This window comes from Coturnix japonica, chromosome 1, assembly GCF_054131305.1.
Source record: "Coturnix japonica strain WE chromosome 1, WE-NBRP24, whole genome shotgun sequence".
Lineage (NCBI taxonomy): Eukaryota > Metazoa > Chordata > Aves > Galliformes > Phasianidae > Coturnix > Coturnix japonica.
Genome location: NC_140663.1, coordinates 144853736 through 144881514, shown reverse-complemented (window position 1 = coordinate 144881514; position 27779 = coordinate 144853736).

Below are 27779 nucleotides of genomic sequence, written 5' to 3'. Positions count from 1 at the left end.
CTCTTTCCCATTTATCTGAAGGAAATGGTGAAAAGAGGAAAGTATCAACTTGAATCCTATATATTAAATGTAAATTCTACTTTCAGAGTTTTTATCCTCTCTACATTGCTAAATACAGTATTTTACATACACCTCTAACATGTTATAGTTGGAACTGCAATAATGGGCAACAGAAGTATAATTACTGTGGACAGACAGATCACTTACCAATATATTTGAGCTGTTGTTTATCGCTCCTAGTAAAATATGTTTGTAAGATCTATGGGGATGACTGTCTTCTTCAAATTACTGAGGTTGCCAAGTTCAATACTAAATTTATTATATTATGCAAATGTAAGAAAAAAATGTATTTCAGATTTAAGTAGAAAAGCACGTAGAATTAACCTGAACATTTATGATAATGTATGATTTTAAAGCTTAACTGTCTTTAATTTGGTTTTCATTTGCTCGTTTTTGTTGTTGTTGAGCAGGCATTCATGTTGATTTATTTATTTATCTATTTTCTCATTTTGTTTTCCTTAGCACACTGCACGATAACCTGAAAATTCCACTGACATCAAAATAACACAGATGAATCAGAAGTAAGAAGTAATGGATCTCTGAATTGTCATGTACAGTCAAATAAAAGCACAACAAATTATACTGACAAGATCACTGTTTTGAGTGGTAATGAATCACTCACTGAAGATCCATGACTAATACATAGATTAGCCTTACCTTCTTAGTCTTTATACAACTGAGAATTCTTATAATGCTACTGAATTGTCTGCAGAACATGAAGAATATCAGATAGTTAATTTGATTATTAAAACTTTTCCTTCCTTAGTCTGTTTCTTGAGTACACTAGTAGTATGTGTTTTTGTTTTTGTTTTTTTTTTTTTTTCTTTCCTTGTGCTTTTCAATTTGGTAATTTGGTAAAGGCACAAAATGGCATTGTATCTTATTTATTTATTTTTTTTTCTTTCCAGACTCTCTCTGGAGTCTGAATTTTTCTGCTGGCTGATACCTGAGCAGACACAATGTGAAGACTCCTACACCTCCCTCCTTAATGTAAAACTCAATTTTCTAATTTATTTTTTATTTTTTAATTTAACTGTGTGAGTGTTCACATGCGTCAGAACAGGCAATTTATCTTATAAAACCACAGTTATTGCATTGAAATGATGCAGTGCAGTGGACAATGTTTTTTACACCTCTTTATCAGTCACTTTATATATTTTTTCTTTTTTTTCTTCACTTTACTCTCAAAGTTTTCAGTGAGATTACATTTTTACTGAGAGTATAATTCTAACAAACAGATTTATATAATAAACTAGTTAAGTATGTATTTACAGCGTGCATGTAAATCTCCTCTTTAACCAATTTAGATATATTCAGTTTCTGTTTTCAACAGCTTACAGGGTTAAAAAAAATATGAAATTCATATTTATGCATATATTTCTTATCACATTGCATTGCACTCACACTTCAGTGAATTTATATCAATTTCTGTTGTTCTCAGTTTATGAAAATCAAGACTGTTCCCAAAGAGATCCTACATAACAGCATGTAAACAGATTTTCAGTCCTAATAAAATTTATGACTTTTTGGCTCTATTTAATTAAAAAATAAATAAATAAATAAAAATAAAAATAAAAAAGTAGAAGAAGAAAAAAAAAAGGTTATTAGAAAAAAAATCAATATAAAATCAAAGAGCAATCTGAATAGAGTGATTTATTTATTTGTTTGTTTGTTTTGCTTCCTTTTAACATACAAAATGTCTCATTCTATGATCCATTAAATTACTGATACTTTGGAGTGATCTAACACAATTCCTTATTGCTGTGCAAAGACACACTATGTTAGTCTGTCCTTGACCCATGTCTTCTATGTCTGCCTGAGATTTAATGCTGCTTCCTTTCTTCCACAGGTGGTACTGAGAAACACTTTCCCTAGTGTTAACTAGGATAGAAAGCGCTTTGCAGTGGTAATGATTGTTAGGTAATCTCATACCCTTATGTTAAAGCTGTTCCAGTTTCACAGAATCACAGAATTGTAGGGATTGGAAGGGACCTCTAAAGATCGTCGAGTCCGACCCCCCTGATATATTAAATATAAACTGGGTTAAAAATGAACCATAACTGCTCAACCTGGTGGTTAGGGTACTCACCTGTATACTTGAGTGAACAATTCAAAAAAGAAATACCTAGAACACTCAGTCTGGAGACATTAACTGTCATGTTTAGCAATCTATTGCTAAGCATGTTAATATTTTGATACTCAGGTTCCTTCTGGCTCAGTGAAGATTTGATTTAACAAAAAAATTGGATAATTTCTGAAAAAAAATATAAAAATCCTGACGTGTCCTCTAACTCATTTCATGTACTAACTCATTTCATGTAAATGAAAGTAGTTTGACTTTTTAATTTTTAGCTACAAACGGTCTTGTTCATTGAGAAGTAATCAGATTCCTCTAGCACAAAACAAGGCAGGAAACCTGTGCGACAGAAGAGTAAAGTTCCATGCTCTTTAGTGATTATATTAAAAACATTAGGTAATATTTTATGCAAATATTTAAGTATTTGTATCTCATAGTTTCAAGTATTCAGTTTTCCTGAAGCAGTTTCAATATCTTCTACTAAAGCGATGAATTTTGGTGGTCAAGTAGACATTTTTCTAAAAAAAAAAAAAAAAAAAAAGTGTTTTACAGATATTAAAAGTGAAAGTAATAGTCACTGTAGAAATTCATTTTTGGCTATGGAAATAAATGGTTTCTTATTTATGGTATTGTGTATGACACAAGTCTGCTCTTTGAAAAACAGTAAGATTTATTAGATCATTTTTCCTCTACTGACATTGAAACTGCATACCAATACATGGCAAAATCTGATAAATAAAACAAAAGCTCCACCAAGAGTATGATTGCAGCAGTTAAAAAATTCAAAATCAGCCTATAACATCATGTTGATAAAGATTCATTAACAATGCTTCATACTATACGAAGTTATAGACCATAGCAATTTGCTTACAGAATGAGATCCACAGATAAGGTAGATCATGATTTGTCACACTGGAATAAACAGTTCCTGTGATGAATGCAAAGGTAAACTTTTGTTTAAGGTAAGAATTTGTTACTGTTTCAATAACACATGAAATAGAAATGGAAGATAATAAATAAAATGGGATATATGATCAAAACCATTTTGATTATCTTCTGAGTAATTTTTTTTTTTTTTTTAAACATTCATGGCAGTATATGTATATAGTACACAGAGAGAGCATACTTATATATACTTTGTAGTCTAGTTGTCCTACTCAGAAAACAGAAAGGGTAACCCTTAGTTCTAATTAATTTATCACAGGAAAAGAAATCATTCTATCACATAAAAACATAGTACATATAATATATGTGTTTAAAGAAGTGATGCAGTATTATTCATGGTAATCAGCATTACAGGTCCCTTGAAGTGTAGCAAAGTTCAACAAAACACATACAAAGCCTACAAGAGATATTTTAATACACAATCTATAACAAATAATGGAGGCAGGTATTGTATATATATGGGTTCTAGTTCACGTTATATTTCAAGAAGCATATCTGACAACTAATAATGAAGCATTTCATTTATTTATTTATTTTTTTATTTTTTTATTTTTTTATTTATTTCCCAGCAGCCCAGAAAAACAAGACAGACAAGGAAATTAAGCAATAAAACAGAATAAACTAAATTCGTCTGCTGGAGTCACTATACGGAAAATAAGCAGCATTTCATCCGGAAATCCTATAGTAGTTTTATTGGTCTCTTCCATCTAATCTGCACTTGCAAAGGAACCAGGGAGATGCGAGCCCTTCATTAATTCATTTTTTTTCCCCATAAATGTATCTGTGAAAATGCAAGATAACCTATGCCTTCTGAAAGTCAGGAAAAATATACATATATTCACAGTGTCTTGATTCTTCTTTAGTGTTCACTTGATTTTAAGCTCTCCTACAGAGCTGGGAGGAAAAAAAAATACACTGTAAATCAAATTTCAGATATTTTCTTTTGCCAAAGATAGGCTTCTCTGCTGTAATCAGAGGAAATATTAGGCAATGCATAGAAAGCAAGAGTGACTCTTAAAGTGGTGTATTCACTACCTGCTTAGGTATATCAGCTGTGATCTAGTGTAAACCAACCTAATAGCTATGGATGAACTAATATGCTAACTAGTAAAGGAGCCAAGATGCATGTTGTCAACTGATTAGTACTGAGTAATAGCCAAGTTTGAGAAAGGAACTGAAGCAGATGCTGACCACTATTTAATACTGGTGAGAATAATACTGGGAACATGAAAAGACAAAAAGACAGCAAGAACTTACAAGTCAAACATCATTTTGTTTGATGACTGACTGAAGATTCTTCTGTTACTTTTATTCTAATTACTCTTACAGCTTTTTATTCAGCAGAATCAATTGTTCTATCTTGTTTAGAAAGTTAATTGGAAAGTTCATGTATGATCCGAAGCATCTATGTCTATTTCATTTTAGTGTCTACTTTAGTTACAGGTTATGGCATAATCATCTTTTTTTTTTTTTTTTTTTTTTTTTAATGAGTTTTCATGCATTTAATATTTCTACAATATAAGCAATAAATATGACATATTCTCAAAATTATATTACATTAGATAACATTACATTAGATAACTCCCAATCACATTGTGCTAGTACGTCTATTTCTGACAACTATCTTAGAACTTGCTTTCTCCTAATTGGCCCATTTGCAAATAAAATAATAATAAAAGCTAAGAATTGAAGATAAGAACTGTCAGGTGATTGGAATTATAGCACTAGGGTACATTGTGTGGGTTGCTGTTGGTGCGGCAGGAGAATGTTATAAAACGCACATTGCCCCATCTAGCCTGGTCTTGAACACCTCCAGGAATGGGGAAGAAGAAGAAACAATAGAGGGATCCAAGTGGCACTTAGGTATCAAGACCTTGAGAGCTCCTATAGGCAGACAGGACTTCCTATGTGACTTACTATCTCACATCTAATGTTCAGCATACTGTTGAAATCCTGGCCTGCTCTTTTCTCATTAAAATGTTGTGGGTTACTGTTCTTGCTGGTAATGGCACAATCTCTGCCTGTGTTTTGTCTTTTCTTGGATGGAGGCTCACCTTTCCTTACAGGGCCTTTTCCTTGCAGAGGCACTTTGCAACCCAGTGGGATCTATAGGAAATGGATTAATCAAATTACTGTGATCCCTTCTATCATCATCTATTGAGTCTAGCACTGAAATTATGGTGATCCTTTTTATCACGATCAAGTGAGGGCACGGGAATTTCTAAGTCTCACGTTAATAATGTTTGCAACCTACCTGAGGGCTGACTCAGAAGATACAGAGTACTCAGTACTATGAATCTCATGGTTCCCATGGGTGATTTTAGTTTAGTTCACTCCTGGCACAGTGAATCTGCTCTGGTTCACTAACAGATTCCAAAGTAACTTTATTATAAGTCAGCCTAGATATTTTCTTTCTTGCAAGTTAAGCAAAAAATGTCTGAATTTTCAGTTAACAGTAGTTTAAGCTTTCATTTCTCATCTTAAATTTTCTGCATTTAAGGCATGATTTCTGAGCTTTTTATGCTTTACAACTCTGGCCTCTTGTGTATTCCTAACTAATACAAATTTTAAAAGATTTAGTATAAAAATAAATGTAAAAAAAATCATTTCAGGGAAAACAAACAAACAAACAAAAAGTCATCACAAGTCTTGTTGTTATTTTTTTTATTATTTGTGTATTTGTTTTGTATTATTAATGATGGTATTTCATCTCAATTGGATTATATCATTTTGTCACTTCTCTAAGTCTATTGATTTCACAGAAATTACAGTTAAAGAGAATATAAGAAATCTTAGTCTGAATAATTATATATTGAAACTATTTTTTTAGACTCTAGAATGCAAAACAAATAGAAAACAAAAGAAGTTTGGAGTATCATCAAGCCTGACAGACCTCAAGATCAAATGGCATATGTTATATAATGCATATAAACATACTTGAACATTGAATATAAAACACAGACACATATAATGGAGAAATGCTGTTCTGCCAAAACTTCACTAACCTTACCAAGGAAGTAATTTCTTCCTGATGGTCTATCTTTTAATACTTGCATAATGTGGAAAAGACATGAGGCAGCAAGGTACCACTGACTCATCCTGAGTAATCTGCAGCTGTGTCTATTCATGCTTTCAAATAGAAGCAATAACAAATCAAAATCTCAAATTCTCTAGTTAAGTAACAAGAAAGAGTATTTCCTGGTTATTTCAGGTTATCAAATAAAATCTTTAGCAAGGAATTTTATTAGAAGAGTCAATTTGTCATTACATGATTATGCTTTTGAATGCAATTTTGCCAAAAATGCATCTCAGGGTAAATAAGAGTCCACAGATTATACAGTAAAGAAGGACCACTATTTCTTTAAATAGCAATACACAAGTTAAAATCTTGATCCAAGTGAGAGCATGGAAAATGTTGTTAACTACCTCATCCAATTTGACTTTAAATATCTATTAAGCACCATTAAAGCATACCTTTGGATGACCACTATGAAATATAATCAGCTTCAGTCACAAAGTTAGTGGCTTGACTCCCTATCTGCGCCTTCTAAGGTCAAAAAAAAAAACAAAACCCCACACCTTTTGGAATGAACTGTTCTTTGTGGTTTAGGTATTTATTCTTCTCTCAATTTCTTCTGTAGAACTAGTATGTCTTACTACTTAAGTTTTTACAAGAGCTGCATATATAGCATGGTGCACCTTCTGTCACTAATACATCAAGTTTAAAATTGGATACATTTTTTCTCTCATTTAGATTAAAGATGGAACAACTCTTTGAAGTTTACTTTGCTTTCTCATTAATTCTTATCTATCTTCTGTGTGAGTAAACTTTTGATCATGAGTCTGTGTACATGAGGACTAGTATAGTCCATGTCGGGCTTGCTGACAAGCCCAGTAAGAAGTGAATGCCAACTACTGGAGTAGGAGATCAATGGTCAGAGGAACCCACAGGTCTGAGTACCGTCACCTTAAGGACAGAGAGATTTTTGACCAACGCATGGGTAAACTGAGAGTATGAAATCAACTATTGAAGATACTAATTTTGTTTCCAAAGAGATGTGTTTATTCTATAATTAATCAGTTTTGATCTAATGGTGAAGTGACATAGGACTGGGATGCATTCTTCACATGGATGTGAGGATAGGTGCTGCTTTTTGTTTTGCTGTGTGTGACTGGTCTTGCTTATATGTAGCATGTGCATACTGATGAAGAAAACTTGTTCAATTTGGATATTATCTAGAACTGGGGGCTAGGAATTACAGCATGTTGCCTTCTTCCTTGCTGTAGAGGGTGCTGAGGGTCCATCAGACTCTTCTATGTTGGGCTAAAAAGGAGATTTCCATGGGCTTCATCATTTTCTTGTGTCATCCACCTTCAACATTTATAGAATTCTTAAAGCATGTTGTTTTATAATACTGGCAGTTATAAGCAATACTGTATGTATAAAATAGTGTATACAAACAATTATTAACAGTACACAAACTGTCCCAAATATCTGAATAATCAACATATACTACACCAAAACTTCTGTCATATTAGTTATCATCTACTTGGTAAGCTAGTGCAGAATCACAGAATGACAGAATAACCTTTGGAATGGACTTCTGGAGGATAGTATGGGAAACAGTGTCTGTAGCCCTACTGAAGTCAGGGTACACTATATCCACTTCTCTCCCTGATCTACCCAACCAGTCATTACATTATAGAAAGCTACCATGTTGGTCAAGCATAATTTCCTCTTGGTAAACACATGTTGACTACTTCTGATAACTTTAATTTTTTCCACGTGCATGGAGAAGACCTTTAGAATAAATTTCTCCATTACCTTTTCAGGGACAAATTTGAAATTGATAGGCTTGTAATTTCCCAGATTCTGCCTTGAAATTGGTTGTAAAGAGTTTTACATCTAGACTGTTATCGACAATACTGACTCCATATGGGCTACTTGGGGGTGAGAAAATACCTTTTTTAGTGGAGTTTTAAATTACACCCTACAGTTTCAATTAGACCTTGTATTCAACTGTTAAAATATATTAAACATAATGTAAGAAATAATGTTACAGAAAACATTTGTCAGGTAATACTTATTCCTTGTTTGCAGTGTGTAGCTTGTTTTACCACTTCTTATGTTCTTTTTAATTCTGGTTCTTGCACCACAAAATATAGCGTGTGTGAATACATGAAATGGAATCTTTTGTGGTAACCTGAAGTACATCTTTAAAGAAACCAAGCTCTCACTGAAAATGTATGTTCCTGGGAATATACACAATCTTTGATTTTATGGTTATAAATACGCCTGTTTAGAATTCTAAATATGCAGTGGTTTTCTTTCTTTTTTTTTTTTTTTTTTTTTTTTTTTTTTTTTATGAAGTGGAACCAGATAATGATCTCTTTTAGATATGCAATAAATAATTTGTAGATCAACTTATCTGAACCATAAATTTTTAAAGTGAATTACAACATCTTGTTGAAGATGGTAATGAAAACATTGTGTTGTCTGTTTGTTTGTTTTTTCTACACATTTACATGTGCATATTTTCTAGTAATATCAGATGATGCATTGCTATTGACATGGTTTGAGTAGTAAAGCAAAGGGAGTCACAGTGTGAGTTTGAACATTAATGTGTTCAATTTTTAACTGGTATCATGTTTCCTTACTTTTTAGCTTTATTTATTTATTTGCTACAGCAGCTTGTGTTATCCTAGACAATTCTTTCCAGTCTAAAGGAAAGAAATATTCAAAATCTGTTGACAATGGGCTTATTTTGCTGGGAAAGACAACACTTTTGTATGTATGCAAACATTTTTCCTCAGCTTACTCAACTTTTGTTCATTTTAATGAGAGCTGCTCCAAAAAAATGCCTCTTATTTTATTTTGTTGGTTTATAATATCAGAGGCAGATGTTGCTGATGTGACAGTAGAGACTAAAACTTACCACTAGTTTCTCCACGAGGAAACAAATTGAATGTTGGTTGCTGAATGTTGATGGAGACCAAACAGTGGATATGAGCACAATGAGGTAATGCTACATGCATTTCAACAGTGGTAACAGTGACAGTTAGTCAACTCCATTGGCACATATTTTTACAAGCATAGCAGACTCATAGATTTTGCTCATCACTGGCAAAAGCACATAGCTAATCTTCAGATAACTGACCGTGTTGAAAAATAGTGTATTTTAGCTGAGATTCTGCTCAATCAGATAGTGTTATTGTGTGCTTTGAATATGTTGTAGTTTCCACAAGACTAGAAAGAAGGTATTATTTCACAGACTGACATACTTGATATGGAGACAGCTACAGTGTTTTCTTTCTGTTGTTTACTAATATTAACAAGCACTGTTTATTTGTAATTGTCCAAATTGTATTGGACATACAACAATACAGATGACAGTATCAAATTGCTAGTATTGGAAGACCCACTTCTACTTCCACTGAACTCGTTGGTGAAACGCAGTTTCTCTGCAGTATGAGAGAAATTATATCTTCAGAGGCCAAAAAATATAAAAGGAGGTATGACACAGTCTCACTGATCAATGACAGCCCAAACCGACCCACTTTTAAGAAATTGTTTTTGATTGAATTCATGCCAAGAGCTAAAATACTACAAGCATTCTCACATAATTCATAGTGATAACTGTATTTTGACAATGTCATTTTTACTAATATTTTAGTGTATATATATAATGAGAGAGTATGTGTATATTTTTAAAATACAGTTATCTGATGCATTCTAACAGAAGGCATTTAACTGTGCTGTTTCAGGCTCTGAAATCTAAAATATCTGTATCTAAAATAGAAAAATATTCTATCTTTAGTATCTAATCGTCAATTGCTTTGGTATTGTAACATATTAACAATAATCATACTCCCTGACTCAGTTAATAGAACAAATTTTGTTGCAGAAATAAATCATAGTATTTAGAATACCATACAATGATTTTTCTCCCACTGTGTGTACAGCCTGCCTGCAGATAGCCACGCAAAAATGAGCCTAGTTCTCACCTTAAATAGTTAACAGTATGAAAAATAATGAGGCTAGTAGTGAAAAATTAGATGTAAAAGATATTCTGAAGGCTATTGGTATCAGTAAAGGAAATCTCTTCTTGCCCCAAAGCAGCTGAGCCAATCAAGGTACATACTTGTACATTACAAATTCAAAGTTGAGTTTTATGAAATCAACACTAAGTTGGCTAGAAAATTCATCACACGTGAACTAAGATATAAAGTCAAAACATTGAAGTCCTGGGAATGCAATTACATGATTTTGTGGGAAAACAGCATAGGAATGCTGCTTTAGACGTAGTTTGTTGATGCTTCTAACAGAAATTTAGTTTCACTTTGTTGCTGCAGGATTTAGGAACTTAATGTATTTGAGAATTATTGCCAAAGCTTTTTGTTTTCTTGTTGGTTTGTTTGAAGACACAGGATTTCTGAAGTATTAGGTATGGATCACATCCAACAGAAGATAGAAATTTTATCTTACAAAATATTCAGATAATTTAAATAACAAATTTGAAAAGCTTATAACAAAATGGTGGACAATGTTGTCCCATTGAAGTGAGATGATTTTTCCAAATAAAATTTAAGCTATCAATTGAGCACCTTCTCAACTGAATTGCAGCTGTAAGCAGTTAATATATGAAAAGACATTAATCTAGTCCATGAAAAAGAATAAATTTGGTGGCTAAATTTGTCTCTTGCACATTTAAACAGACAAATACATCAGGCAATCAAGATAATTTTCCAGACATTTTGAGAATCAGTCCTGTATGTCCCTTAGCTTTTCACCAATTCAAGAATAACACATAGAAATGGACGTACTCTAGCCAATAAGAGCGCAGAGTAACTGAACAGCCATTGATGTATACCTGTATAGATTTTTCCTTAGCTATGCTTTTCTCTGTGCACTGGTTGGTTGAGTTTATCTGATTTGCATAATCAGCGTACAGTTATTTCTCAATAGTTCAAGCTGTTCAAGCTGTTTACCAGCAACAAAGATGCAGCCTCAGCTTCTCTTTCTCTCCAACTGATTTAGAAAAACTCTAAAATTTATATGAAAGAATAGAATAAAGTATTCCAAAAGTCAAAGAAAATTGAGCTGTCAAGCAGTTGAAGGGAAAATGGTATTAAAGAAGTTGATTTACTGGATTATTCCTATTTCCATAAACATACCCCTCCCCATCCTAATCTTTATCTTGTGCAAGCAGGTCAACAAGGTTCTTGTCCTCCTAAGAATTGTTACATTTCTATGTATTTCTCCCTAGCCTTGTAGAGAGAATCCCATTCCATCCCTTCTGTCTAGCAACATATGTAGTTATTCTGACAGAAGAAGAGCTTTGCAGATGAATGAAAACTGGAAGAAAGGGACTAAGAAATAGAAAGAGGAAAGTAGGGAGTATTTAGCAAAATGATCCAAAGCAATTGGCACATGGGAAGCCATTTCTTATTTAAAAACTAGTATCAGCATCTAAGTTTGGACAGAGGTTTATACTACTTATAACAACTGTTTGCAAATAAATGAATGCAAATAAGTTCATCCTGATTTAGCTCCTCACTAACATTACAGAAAATTTGAATTAAATTGCCTCATTGCTGCTGCCCTAGGCCTTCTGTGCTCCAGAGAACACATTTGTTTCCTAAATTCAGGCAGGCTTAAACACTGATTGTCTAGGCCTCTAGTCTAAACTCCTAATTTCTTTGTATAGTATTTATAGCAAGTAGGCTTTAAAATAAATAAATAAAATAATGGTAATTGAATGTAACTTCAGTGCATCTTTTGTTACTAGTTATTATCTCTTGCACTTCACACATATATTTAAGTGACAGCGGCTGCTGTGAGAATTTAAAGAAAATTTCTATCTTACAAATATGCCTCAGATTTCCCCAGTTGCACTGTTAAATATTTCCTTTATTCTTTATTATTCTTCACAAATATTGAAGTACATTAAAATATTGAAGTCTTGTGAAAGAGTTCAAAACAAAGTATTTATTATGTTCATGAACTAATTTATCTAATACTCTGTAATGATCCTCTTCTTTAACTTATTCTTGATTATTGTTTTATTCCATATTTTCTTTTTCTGCTCAATAATTGTAACTAATCCATTTTAATATCCCACAGTCATTTAAAATATTCATTTCATGAAACATGGATATGCTCGTGCTTTTACGTTTTCTTTTTTTCTTCATTTGTATATTTACATATTGTTACTTAAAAATAATTCTTCATTTTCATACAGCTTCAGAAGAATCTCTATTAATCTCTATTTATTAATCTGTTTTGCAATGAATTAACAGTCCCATATAAAGTTTGTTCTCTTCTTGGTTCTTGATTATGAAGACTTTGAGTTCTATGTTTTTGTGTTGTTATTTTGTTTTTCCTTGTATTTGTCTGTTTGCATATTATTTTTATTTATTTATTTATTTTAATTTACTGAATTATTGAAAAGTGCATCCAGTTTTTCATGCACTTTGTAGATGAGGAATAATACTAAGACTTTTTAAATGTAATCACTTTGTTGAAGCAAGTATTTTGTTTTATCCACTGCATTTCTTAAAATGGGTGCTGTTGGTTTGTTTTACTTTGATTTGGCTTTCGGAGAAAATAAACGCATCAAACTAGTAGGACAGACACATTCTCTGGCAAGTAGATCATGTTAATTGCCATCATATTACCTAATCTTTTGGCTCAGGCTGCTGCATGCACTCTTCCTGCATTCTCTTTTGTGCAATGGCATTCATGAAACAAAGGGAAGAAAAGTATGCACTTGCTTTCCTTCTGCTCTGCAGTCAGGACACAGCAAGAGGACAAGCCTCAGGTGAAGAAAAAGAAAATTGCTTCTACAGCATAACCCTTTCAGGTGCTGCTAATTAGCTTTTCTTTCATCATATTTAAAAGATGCATTACCTAAGTATTTCATGTCTTACACTCAACTATGTGTCATTCCATAGGAGATAAGGAGAACTAAAACAGTGACATGAATTTAGAAGACAGATAGATAGTAAGCAGTCATGTTTTTGAAAAAGACTCTAATGGGGGTTATGTGGTATTAAATGATAGAATGGATGTTACCTGGAATCTAACAACTGCATGAAAAGTCATACCAGTTCAAATTCCTGGAAACTTCTAACACCTACTGAGTAATCTAGGACAGCTGACACAAGTATTAGCAATGCTGCTAGATTACGTCATCTCATTATCTGAGACTTGTGACTTAGATATCTATGCTTACAGGTTGAACCTAGTAACCCATGTATTACATTATACCTCATTTTAATGAAACTTCTACCTTAAACAGCAGGATTCTCTGTGGAATGGGAAAGTAATTTTTATTCTGATTTGTATCTTCCATGCAGACAGAAGTGGAGAGAAAAAAAGAGCTGTTTCCTAATAGGCTGGACATTCTGATGTGGAGACCATAATGTGGCTAAGTAAACTAGATTTTAGTTCCTTGAAATCCTTGATTTCCACATCTTCTAAAATATTTTAATAGGGAAAAAAATACTACCAGCAGAAAAATAAAGAGGCAAATATTAAATTATGTAGACTAAACTAAGCAATATTCATTCTTAAAAACATGAAAAATTCCCTTTAAGTATTATTATTATTTTTTTTTAAACTAACATAACTAAATAGAGAAAAGGGGGAAATGAATAAATGAATAAATAGAAACAAACAAAAACCATGACATATTACCTTTCTCTTCTAAGCCCTACCAGACCCTCAAAGAAAGAATATGGGGAAAAAAAAAAAAACCAACCAACAACAACAACAAAAAAACCCATCTAAAACAAAACACTAACATACAAGAAACATGAATATAAAAACATATCCCGTCTAAGAAAAAAACAAAACAAAACAAAACAAAAAAACCCCACAAACAAAACAGTGACATCAAAATATTAAATATTATTCTTTACCCTATTGGGGCTTTGCCAACATGTTGTTAGAAAGCTGGGCCATTTTCTTTAAAAAGTGTAACTGGATATTGCAGCTATGAAAAAACATAGAAAACAGTTAAGATGAAATTAAAAAGAAAAAAAGGAAATAAATATTCAATTTATACTTTTGCAAAAAGTGCTTATAAACAGTACAAGGTTGGACTTCATGATCTTTGAGGACTTTTCCAACCTGAGTAATTCTATGATTCTAAGGTAAAAACAGAGTGAGAAAGGGGGAGGTTTCCTGGTAGCAGGCACACATGTGGCTCTTTAGGTTTGTACCTTTTATAGTCTGGTTCACACATTCCTAGTCCATTATTCTATGATTTTCCTGAAGAGAGCTGGGGAGAGAGTCGTTCCTTTGTTATTCTCCTTCCATCATTCTAAGTTAGTCCCAGAAAAGCACCAACTGTCTTTCACCAGATAACTGCAACACTTCAGTATCTCACAGGTGCTCTTGCAGGTGAAAACAACATATCTTTTTTCCTGATGAGTATCTGAGATATTAACTCAGCTTAATCTATTACAATACCTTTTCATTTAATTTGTTAGTTCATGTTTAACACTTTTTCTCTACAAGCTTAATTTGATGCACCTTCACTGCACATCACCGTCCACATTTTATAAACACAAAGCATAATTAAATGATACAGTCTGCATCTTGTTGTCAGATTATTCTCTGTGCATTCACTTTAACATCCAGTGATTTATGGCATTAATTGAACATAAACATTCCCCACATAAGTTATGCTAAAATAAGCTTTTGGATGAATACTATATTTGCCCAACAAGCTATCATAAGACATAATCAACAACAACAACAAAACAGAAAACAAGCAAATGTCTGCATCTGAATTTATCTTTAAAAAGCTATAAAATTAAAACAAAACTCTTAAAGTTTTGAATATAATTTTGAAGTCTATTAGGACAGTGATTCAAATAGCTATTCCACAAACTTAATTTCTTTCAAATGAAATTAATTTAAAAGACTAAAACTTCTTGAAGAAATGTTGAGGGATCTGAGCTTGCTTAGCCTGGAGAAGGTTCTGGTGAGTTCTTACTGCAACCTGTCAGTACATGAGGAGCAGGAGGGAGATGGGCTTTATACACGGTGTGATAGTGACAGGATAAGGGGGAATGTCTTTAAAGTTTAGTTTTTAGACGAGAGATTTAGGTTAGTTGTTAGGAGGAATATACTTACTCAGAGGGTGGTGAGACGCTGAAACAAGTTGCTCAGAGAAGTTATGGATGCCCTGTCTCTGAAGGCATTCAAGATCATGTTGTATGGAGCCCTGGGCAGCCGAACCTAGCAGTTGGCAAGCCTGTACATGGCAGGCAGATGGAACTGGGGAATATTTCAAGTCCCTTCCAATTTAAGTCATTCAATGATTCTTGATACTGTAAATAGAGTATAATAAAGAGAAACATAATAAGAAATTCCTGATTTCATGCTGGAATAACAGGAGTAAATAAGGTAGCAATGTTGATGTCCTCGTTAGTATAATCGCATTATTTAATGACTTCATAATCTTCAACTAATACTTTTTAGTATGTAATTTTCCTTTCACCAAATCAAACAGATCTTCAGAGATATAATAATATATAATATATACATATTATATATACGTATATATACACATATATAATATATATAATAAGAGAATAAATACAGATAAAATCCTCATGGGAAAGGGGAGAATGTATGGAGTGAAGAGAAAAAAAGAGGTAAAAATCTAAAAAATAATTTATATATCTGGTGAACTATCTTCTAAGGGAAGATTCAGGAGGACTTAGAAGTAATGTTTATGCTGATTCTTAGTTACTTTAAGAAAAAAGAAAAAAGAGAAAGAAAAAGAAAAAAGAAAAAGAGTTTCAAATACATCTGATGTAGACTAGAAATTCCTGAAAGTTTTCATACCTCCTCCATCCTTACCTGAAGCCTGTATACCTACTGCAATATGCAAAGTTTCTGCCTTGCTAGTAAGATAAGGAAAATTAAGTTCTGAAATGGCACATCATTATTTTTGGCATCATGCATATAATGCATATTTTTGCAGAAATAAGAGGTTTTCTACATGCTTAAGAATGCCTGGAAAGCAATCCAGGTCTGCTTAGTCGCTGCTCAAAGAATTTCTTACTAGCTGAATGGCAATTGTTTCTCTAGCAGGTCATGTGAGAAGACTTTTCTTTAAATATTTATAAAATACTAGCGTCCATACTTATAATCATATACAGTATCAATCCTATGTTGGAAAATTAAAAATATTGGAAATAAATAATATCAGTGTGACTAATTAGATTAAAAAGAAAAATAAAATAGCCAATTCACTTTGCCTAAATAAAATAGATAAATTATATATATATATATATATATATATATATATATATACACATATACATACATTCTTCTTTCTACTATGCAAGTTACAAAAGCATGTATATTTATTAACAATAAATAAATAATTAAATGCTTTATCATGACATCTTGGTGAGGGCACCTAATGTTTACTGAGTTCTACTAAGAAAAATGCTTCCTTGTTCCCTCCTCTTCATCTTTCTAAATCCATATTTGAACAGATATTGAAATAAATCTATGCTTGGTATGTTTGCAGCAACTCACTGTAATTGCTATAATTGAAGGAACAGAAGCACTAGCTCTTTAGTATATAAGCTCCCTAATTCAGAATTAAATACTTCTAAGCAACTCCAAGAACAGTGCAAGGAGTTAACATCTATAATAAAAAGCATTTATAGTCTTTGTAAGAACTTATTTGTGAATACTGAAAGAAATATTTCAAAACAGTAATTAAAGTCCTAAATCCTTGTCCAAGCAAATCTAAGTGAAGTGATAACTCTTTAGCAAACACGCCAGACTCTAAACAATGAAAACTTGTGGAAAAATGAAAGAAAATTCTGGACAATTTGTTTACGTCATACATTCATTAGAAATGAGGCTTAATCTGACAAAATTCAGTGAACTTACATGTAAAGCCTCATAAGTTCAGGAATTTGTTTACTTACACTGTCATGTTTACTATCAACAAATCCAAAAAATTGCAGAATGCAGAGTAAGTTCTCATCTGTATTGTGTAAATGACTGTTTCTTTCTTCATGAATTTATGTATATTTTTCATACAGTTATATATGTATATCTTACATATATTTATCACGGAACTGGAAATTAGAAGAAGTTGAAGATGATATGAAATGATATATGATAAAATGATATGAACATGATATAAAATACAAGAATTAAATGCCCTTTAGAATCTTCTGAGCTAAAATTAATTGTCTATTTGGTAAATAAATCAGTGTACAATCTCTAACATACAATTGCACCATGCTTTAGGAAAACAGCTTGCATGGGAAATGGATTATTTTACCTTGAGGAAGATAAATGTCTGTACTGTCATTAACTTAGAAAAGTACTTACATATTTGGACAGGTCCAAAACAATCAATCTAGATATCTTATTTTCCAATAATATTAATCTACATTTTGTATATTTTAAGTCTGTCTTCAGGCTGCTCAAATCTGGTCTCATCTGATTTTCTGTTCTGAGGCAGAAAAGAGATAAGGAAGTAGTAGAAAGCTGACATAAAAAAAATAATTAGGAATATTAAAATTTTCTGAGATATTTTTATCCTTGGAATCTAAAAAAAATATAAATCCAGATTCATTCTGACAACAAAAATTCATAATATCATAAAAAATCATCAAAAATTCAAAATATCAATATATCGATATTGTTAGTAAATATTAAATATTAATAAATACCATTCATGTTGGAGAGGGAATAATCAATACATCTGCCACCAATCAATAAACTGCAATGGAAAGCCAGAGAAGAGATAGGAAGTAATGACCTGTAAAATCATTATTAGTGTTTTAACCATAAGATAACATATGTATATTTTTTTTGTTTATTAACACATATGTTTTATTTATTGGAATACAAGTATGATGGACATGTAATTAAGCTCATTCCTGAAACTACTACTGACTTAAAGAAGCATTGGTTCATGGATGACATTGGATTAGCGTGTATGTTTTTGACTGTTTTGTGCCTGAAAAAAGTATAACCTTGGACTGTTTGAAAAGACATTATAAAGACATTATCTTCCTGTGTGAAAAACATCTTTTTTTTTTTTTTTTTTTTAAAGAAAGTTCCAATACTTGAAAATTGTTTGATTCATTTCCTTTTTTTCCTTAGAATAGAAAATTTCTCTTACTGCATTTATATTACATTACTTAATTATTTATGAGTAAATAAAAGTCAACAGCTGAAAATAAGCCTCTACAATGACTATAAATAGATTCTTTAATATAGACATATAATTAAATTCTGGTTTTCCAATTCAGAATCAGAAGATATAGACTTATTGTGGAAAATAAAATGAAAGGGATCTCTGATGAAAAATTATACTTACATACATAGAATTCAGTTCTTGTCATCTATTAGTCTGAGGTTTACTCTATCTGAATTTGAATTATGGAGGCGCAAAGACACAGATTCAGTCAGCCCATCTTCATGAATTTAGTGTGAGATTCATTTGTCTTCAACTATTTACAACAGAGACATGTATGTATGTCTTCCTGGATTCTATTCATAGTAAAGAGAGAAAAATGGGCTTCTGAATAATCTGATAATGTAAAGTATCTGCTTTATGATAGAGTGAATTATTCCATTAGATATGCCTATTTCTCTCCTCTGATTATAAAGATGGTCTGAATATCTAAATCAGATGTGTAGATCTGTACCACAGATGCAAATATTTGATCAGATGAATTCCCTTCCCATGTGCTTCTTTCAGGGAGTCTATTCTCTTTAGTCCAGATAAATTTTAAACTCTTAGAATAGCTCCTGGCTTAGTATCAACTCTGGCCAGGAAGCATTTTTTCAGGTTTGCTTTGGTATTAAATCCAAAATAAGGATCATTTCTAACAGGCACTTTAATATGGGTGAACAATTTTGGGAAGTAAAAGAGTTTAAAATATCTCGTGCACCTTTAATGACTGACTTTCAATGCCAAGGAGTAGTCACAGGTATGTGTAATTTGAAGGATATCATTTCTATAGCCGTGGTCTCCCCACTTGATAGCTACAAGCAGCAATTCTGAACAAGTCATTCAGACAGAAATCCTATTTTACTCTCCCTATTGGTCTAAATCTAAATAACTTATTTTCCCATAGCTACAATCACTGATAGCATATTCCATGATCATCAGTAACAATAAAAAAATTCTCCAACTTGCTTTTTTTCAGTCCCATGTAGATCAGTATCCATCTTTGTCCAGTAAGATACACCAAAGGGAAAGTAGTATAAAACATAAAAATGTTGTTTGTATACCTATCCTGTCTCTTTAAAATTAATTACACAAACATATATTTTACATATACATTCATTAAAATTTCTTACATATTTACAAGGATAGTTAGGTAGTGCTGAAAACTCTATAAATTTCCTTAATCCAATCAAGCTCTCATTTACTTCAAGGATATTTTAGATAAGTTTTAGAATCAACCTGTGGGTTCATTTGCATTCTTTACTAGAAATGTATTGACTGTACCTACAGTATTCAACATTGATGAAGGGAGAAAGACACATTAGTTCAATAAATCACAATTTAAAACTATGTCTAGCGATGCTGTACAAATAGTCTCTGTGCCATAGTGGATAAAAAGAAATGTATGTATACTTCAAATAAATGCAGGATGCAAAAAATATCATAGGAGAAAGCATATTTCTTATGACCCAGACTACAAGTCTCTTGCTATTTTCTGTTTATATGTACCCTGAATTTCAATCATATTATCATCTACCTGCTGAGTCTGGCAACGTATTTCATATTGTACCATATGACTGCCTTTTGTCTAAAAAACACTTTCCCATTCTCATTGTCAATGACCTAGCAAAGGTTAGCCATAAATCTTTTTCTCAGTAAGGATGCTGATAATTTAAGAGCTTCTCAAATAAGCAAGCTGTATTTCTGAGCTCATAACCAAAACAGCATGAACTATCATATCTTCCGAGAAGTATTAAGATAAAGCTGTGCAAATCAAACAGGTTAGTTAATTCATTTGCAGATTTTTATTATTATTATTATTATTATTGTATTTTTTATTTTGTGTATGTGTGTGTGTATTTGTGTGTTTGATGGAGTATTTGTTTTATTTGTGTTTGTTCAGTCATGTTTTTCTGCTACCGATGAATAATCATTCATGTTACCTATTGTAGTCTTTGCTTCAGTGAATTTTCTCTAAGTTAAATAGAACTAAATACGTCTTATATACAGGCTGCTCATATTTGAGAAGACTGAAAATCGATTATTTTTCAATGCTGAATCTAACATAATGTTTTCCATTTTATTATAGAAGAGGCAAGTTACTGTCTGGGATATAATGCAATTTCTGTAATCTAAATAACTATAATTAATTTTCCTACGCAGAGCTTAAATTTTATCTAAACTGATAATGTCTATAATTCTATGATTTCACCATGTCATTGAAACTTACTGAAATAGACATAACGACAACTTTATTTCCATTGTGCCTGCTAGGAATTCTGCCTTTTAATTCCACCAAATTAATTACAATTTAAGTGTTATCTTTCTTTTGTTTTTCAGGAGACTGTTCTTACCATACCTATATGGTGATCATGATGAACAATATGATGATAATCAATGTATAAAGTTAGCAACATTTCAGAGGATTATTTATTTATTTATTTACTTTCAGTCGCTTTCAGTCTTATGTGGAAGAGAAATATTGGATGTACGCTGTATTTCAAAAATTGTACTTTCTGGTTGTAACATGGCTCAACCTTCAACTACATGAAAAGCCATTTAGAGTTCTCCTTTGCCAGGAGACAGCATCACATCTCTTCAGGATCATAATCAAAATAATGTAAAACCAAATATTAAGCCCACTGGTTTTTCAGAGCGTGACATGGTCATTCAACATTTCAAAAGTACAAGGTAAAACTAAAACATGTATATATATATATATATATGAGAAATAGATTAAAAACATTTAAAAATCTAGAAATTTACTACTTTCACATATACAGAAGTAAACTTGGAGCTCAGTGAACTGCCCACAATTTTTCTTGGAGAAAATGGTCTAAGCTTCATATAATTATGAGGGAGACAACAACATGATCTGATTTTGTGTCTCCCAGAAAGCCCAGAGTAAATATTAATTTTCAAACAAACCACTGGAAAGATTGGTTGTTTTCAAAACTATTGCTCCTGGTGAAAGACGAGTGCACATACACCGAGCCTGAACATTATTAAGGATAAATAAAGATGTGTTATTTTAGCATAATATTGGCAAGCTTTCATTAAACTAATCACTAAGCATGTGGAATAAGTTGACTTGTTCAATTTACTGTCAGTGTGAGGATATTAATAAATACTAGATATCAGGCCGTTAATGATTAAAATAGAAGTGAAGTGCATGCTGTCTGTTCCTTAAAAGCCTCATCAATAATTGATACACAGACATCATGAAAGGGAATATACTCCTGCAGATTAGACTGTTCTCACAGTACAAAGTTAAATTTTCTATTTAGATTTTTATAGTAGTATAAAACCTTTTTAAATCATCAGTGGTCATTATTTCCATTATCTGTTCTGTTCAGAGACCAAGATAAAATTTTGAATAGTGTTATGGATCAAAATAGCTCTAGATACATGAAAAAAAGCAATGTAGTAGTCAACTGACGTTCAATTTTTTAAATTATTTTTGTTTTTTATTATTATTTTAAATTATTTTGAATAAAATGTAGAAGACTTATTCACTAACTTTATTCATTTGCACTGACCTTCTGTGTTAGTCACAAACAGAATACATCAAGAAGGAACCAGTGTTCCAGAGACTTTGTGATGTTTAAACATCAATACTCATTTACTGAGCTATTGTGCTACACTGCAGTCATGAAATATATCTGAAACTTATGCAGACTTTTGGATTTCATCTTAATCCAAGAGGTTCTTTTTCCATCCATTAACATTACTCAGCAAAATGAAGATGTTTGGCTGTCTTGCTGTGGTTACTGCTCATATTTCCTCTTTGGGGAATATGTACTAAATGACAATGGCATAAGATGCTATAACACAATTGCCATTTTAGACAAGTTTGTTTTCCTTTTATGTTTAAAACTGAGACTGTTTTAACGTGGTGTTTCTCTATATTCATCATGCCAATATGTGATGTGTTTCTATGGAAACAGAAGTAATAGCTGAGTTCGAGAAACTCTTGTTCAACTCAGTGACTAAATCTAACACAATTCCACTTTGAGTAGAGAGAGATCAATTTGAATCCTACCTGCAATGTGTAAGAAGTTTTTGCTCATGAATTATTTGAAGAGGATAGAGAAATACTTTCACTGTAAAGCTCTGGAAAATAAAATTATCTATACATTTTCAACCTGTACCATCCAAAATACATTACTGTATCTAATGTTTCTGTTTAGAATGCCATTTAAAATAATAGAATGTAGGAAAAAAGCATATCACATAACTTGACATGATGATATGGTATACTGTTTTTTAATTACCTTGATTAAGGAAATCAATTAGACAGTTATATAGTTATAGCCAGTGAGTGAAACAAACCTTCATTAACACCATGCACTAAAAACATTTGAATATCAAACCAATATTCCCAAAATTATACAGAATATTTATCTTTTTTAACATTCACATGACATTATACAAATCTAGTTTCAACTAGAATTAAATATATGTAAGAGATAAAGGTTAGCTTTGGTCTTTGTAGATAAAATAATGGAACTTTTGAGTTTGCTTATTTAATTCTCTAAAATGATGATACATTTAGCAGGTTAAAGATACTTAAATCAAAACATATCTCTGCAGTTTTGCTATCTTTAAGAATTAATTTGAAGAGTCATTTCCTTGCTGTTCTCAAATACAGAGTCTATAATGATCAAAATCTTCCGTGAATTTCAGAGAGCTTCAGATGAACTTTTAACAAGTTCAACTCCCTAAAGTGCTGAAGAAAATGCACCTGTAAAGACTCCACATTTCACTGCTTCCCACTTGTAGCCATAATTTGATAAATTAAGATACACATTTTCATTTATTTTAAAGAAAACCTTATGTAAAGAGCATAGTTTTTATACACATTTCATTAAAATATTTTTAAAAATCAATTACACTGTCAATCTTATGAAAAGCTATATCTTTCAAACTTCTGTTTTGCACAAAAAATTCTGTTTGTCAATGGTCTTCATAATAGCATGTAATATACATGAACATATGTAGTTATGTTATATATAAAACAGCTCAGTATGTTCTGATCGGCAGAAGAAATCCAAAGGAAATATACATGAGCCCATCTGTTTATCCTGTGAATGAATTAGACAAGAGTATAATTTCTTTCTTTTTTTATTATTATTTTGCTGCAATTGGGTGACATTTCCATAGCAAAAAGAATTAATATTTGTCCATGCTGAGTAAACTAAACCTATAGTTTTTAGTACTTTTATGTTGGCAGGAACACAATAAATGAAACATTGTACGTAATGGAAGAAACATGAATGAAATCAAGAGGGTAAATTGTGGCTCATAAACCCAGTAGAATAACTTTCCTTGGTTTACCTAGTTACAGTATTTTACTCAAGGAATGTAAGGAAATATTCTTTTTCAGAAATTGCTGTTACTATTTATAATGAAACAACACTTTCATACTTTCTTTCTGAGCAGTTAAGCCTTCCCCACAGATTGTTATTCTAGTATATATTATATAAATGAGATTAATGAATAATTCAAGAAAGTTACTAATGCTTCTTATGATACTGCATACTATTTTTTCCTCCAGCTAATCCAGTAGGTGTTTAAAATCTACACCAGGAGATATTTTATAAAAGGTAATGCTATCAACTTGTTTGAGATATAGGGATAGAATTTTACTTTGGGCTTAAAGCCTGCATAGTAGCCAGAAGACGCTGTACCATAATTATATAGATTAAGATAAGTATTGATCCTCATCATATTTCACTGGCAGTATTTAACTTGGTTAATTGTTGTGTAATTGGTCTTACTCCTATTTTGTTTATAGAGACAAAGAAGTATAAACAAAGCTAATCCCATTTTGTTATAATCATTTTTTTGGCCTTCTATAATGGAGTGGTGGCATCGGTGGATCTGGGAAGGGTGACAGATGACATCTTCTTTGACTTCTGCAAAGCCTTTGACACAGTTCCTCACCACATCCTTCTCTCTAATGAGGTTCTCTAATCTAATGAGGTTCAACAAGGCCAAGTGCAAGATGTTGTACTTGGGCCAGGGCAATCCCAGGTATTTATACAGACTGGGGGAAGATCTCCTTGAGAGTATTCCTGCAGAGAAGGTCTTGGAGGCTCTGGTGGACAAAAAGATGTACATGAGCAAGCAGTGTGTACTTACAGCCTGGACGGCCAACTGTGTTCTGGGCTGCACTAAAAAAGGGGTGGCCAGCAGGGAGAGGGAGGTGACTTCAGGCTGACACACCTGAAGGCTGTGCTGCCAGTCAGCGAGGCCTGGATAGGCTGGAGAGCTGGGCAGTAAGAAAATGGATGACGTTTAACAAAAGAAAGTGTAGAGTCTTGTACCTAGGGAGAAATAATTGCATGCACCAGTACAGGATGGGGGAAGACCTGCTGGAGAGGAGCTCTGCTGAGAGGGACCTGGGTGTCCTGGTGGACAACAGGTTGGCCAGGAGCCAGCAGTGTGCCCTTGTGGCCAAAAAGGCCAATGGCATACTGGGGTGTATTAAAAAGAGCGTGTCCAGCAGGTCGAGGGAGGTGATCCTCCCCCTCTACTCTGCCCTGGTGAGGCCTCATCTGGAATACTGAGTCCAGTTCTGGCCTCCCCAGTACAAAAAAGACAGGGATCTCTTGGAAAGAGTCCAGCAGAGGGCCACTAAGATGGTGAAGGGCCTGGAGTAGCTCCCCTATGAGGAGAGATGGGTCTGTTTAGCCTTGAGCAAAGAAGGCTGAGAGGGGATTTGATCCAGGTTTATAAATACCTGCGGTGTGGGGGCCATAGTGGCAAGGCTGGTCTCTTTTCAGTAGTGTGTGGGGACAGGACTAGGGGTAATGGGATGAAACTACAACATAGGAAGTTCTGCACGAATGTGCGGAAAAACTTCTTTATAGTGAGGGTGATGGAGCACCCAACAGGCTGCCCAAGGAGGTGGTGGAGTCTCCTTTTCTGGAGATATTCAAGACCCGACTGGATGCCTACCTGTGTGACGTGGTATAGGGAACCTGCTTTGGCAGGGGGGTTGGACTCGATGATCTCTAGAGGTCCCTTCCAACCCCTACAATTCAGTGATTCTGTGATTCTGTGACGGTCCCCCGCTATTCAGGTCTTGTGAGGCTGCATCTGGAGTACTGTTTTCAGGCCTGGTGCCCCAGCACAAGACTCAGAACTCTTGGAATGGATCCAGAGGAGGGTCACTAAGATGATCAGAGGGTTGATGCACTTCTTCTGTGAGGAAAGGTTGACGGAACTGGCCTTGTTTAGCTTGGAGAAGAGAAGGCTCTTGGGAGACCTTATTGTGGCCTTCCAGTATTTCAAAGAAGTGTATAAACAGGTTGGGAAACAACAGTTTACAAGGGTGCATGTGATAGGACAAGGGGGAATGGTTTTAAACTGTGACAGGAGATGTTTAAGTTGGATATTAGGAGGAAGTTTTTCACACAGAAGGTGACACACTGCAAAAGGTTGCCCAAGCAGGTTGTGGATGCCACATTTCTGGAGGCATTCAAAGCCAGGCTGGATGTGGCTCTGGATATAGTTGTTGGTGACCTTGCATGTAGCATTGGGGTCTGGGGGGTGAAAATAGATTATCAGTGTGGTCCTTTTCAACCTATGATTCTATGAAATTAAAATACCACCTTTTAAAAATAACTAAATAATAAAGTCCCAAATACATTACCCTTTAGAACTGTTTGCCCTTGAGGAAGAAATTTACTCCGTTACACTGTTACATTCTAAAGAGTTTCTGGCACCCTCAACACAGCTAAAGAAACTTTTTTTTTTTTTTTTTTTTTTTTTTTTTTTTTTTTTTTTCCCTGACTGACCACACTAAAGCTTACAGACTGGATTTCAGTGTCTCAGTAAGTCAGTGACTTCACTGATTACAGTTTATTTTTGCATTTACAATTCATGTCTGAGATCCAGATATACCAAATAATTTGTAAAATAGCTGTGAATAAATTTCATATGGACTTTCTTATTTTGAACAAGATACAATGTCGGCATAAGACCTTGGTCAAAAATTACTTTGTTAAGAATGTTATGGCATCTGGAGATGGTAAAAAATACAATGACAAGGAAAATTCAGTGCAGAATTCAACAAAAATGTCTTATATTTCTGACTCCGTATTCTTTGTTTCCTTCCAGGGAATGGGATTTTCATATTCCATCTTGTTGGCACTTTCTGGGGGCTTCAGTCACAAAGCACACCTCATTTTTATGTTCTTAGAACTGACTCATAAATGGAAAGCTTTTCTATTATTTTCTCTGATAGAGGCAAGTAGAATTGGTCTGACTTGGAGACGTCTGTGTCATATTGTACCCATATTATACCAAACTGGCATAGATAGCTTTTTTTCCGTGGAAAGTAGTATTGTGTAAGATTTAATAGTATAGGTAGGCAGCCTCAACAATGGGTGGGCAGAGTTTGCAACTGACAGGGATTGCTGCTTAACCTAATACCTTGAGCTTCATTCTGACATGCTTATTAGCATAAGAGGAGATAAGAAATAGATATGTATTTAAACTGAGTATCACAGACAGATATGGGTTCCTTCTGTATTGAACGAGTACAAAAACTAATTATACCCCAAACTAGTCTTCTTGATAGCACTCAATTTTCTATTTCAACTCTGAGTCTTCAAGAAATTTTCCCTCAGTTTTATGAATTTATTTTCAATTTCAGTTTCTTTCATGCTCTACTTCTGTTATAACTGAGACTGGCAGCTTTGTTTTAATAAAATATTTTTTTTTTTGCTTGTGTTCAGCTTTCCAGAGCTGAACAAGGAACTCATTTTCATCACTACGTTGTTAGGTAAAAAGATAAAATTTGACCAGTAAAAAGTAGTAAAAAAGTTACTCTATGGTTCAGTGAACCTGTGTAGGTAAGGTGATTGATCAGCGAGTTTGACATTAAAAAGAATTTGGAACCAGGAGTAGAAGACATAATGAACCTAACTTGCACTTCTGACCTTGCAGAAGTGAAAATTTTCAGGAATGTACCACTCTAGTAGCTTTGCAGACTGCAGAAAACTTCAATAGTTATGATTTCTGTGTGAAAAAACTTCCAGACATACTGTGTGAAAGAATATAGATTCTTATTCTGAATAAATACAAGTTTATATTTTAATGTGCACAGACAAGGATTTTTTGCTGTTATTAACTACTTATTTAATGATGCTACTATAATAGCATCATTAATATACTATAGTATTAAGTATTATAACTACTTATTTAATGATTTAATGATTTCCCACTTCTTGCCTTCCAAGGTTTCTCTGTTCTATTCTAAAAAGCTTGCAAACTATTACACATAACTGGTATAGTGCCTTTAATTTGTTTTCAGACTGTAAGCCACAAATCATAATCCTGTCTTTTCCTGAGGGTAGATTTTATTCTAGCATGTTTTCAGATAATTTGGTAGTACCTAGTACTAAAAAACTTTATAACATACTATACATCCTTTTACTTTATTTCTACTTTTTGAA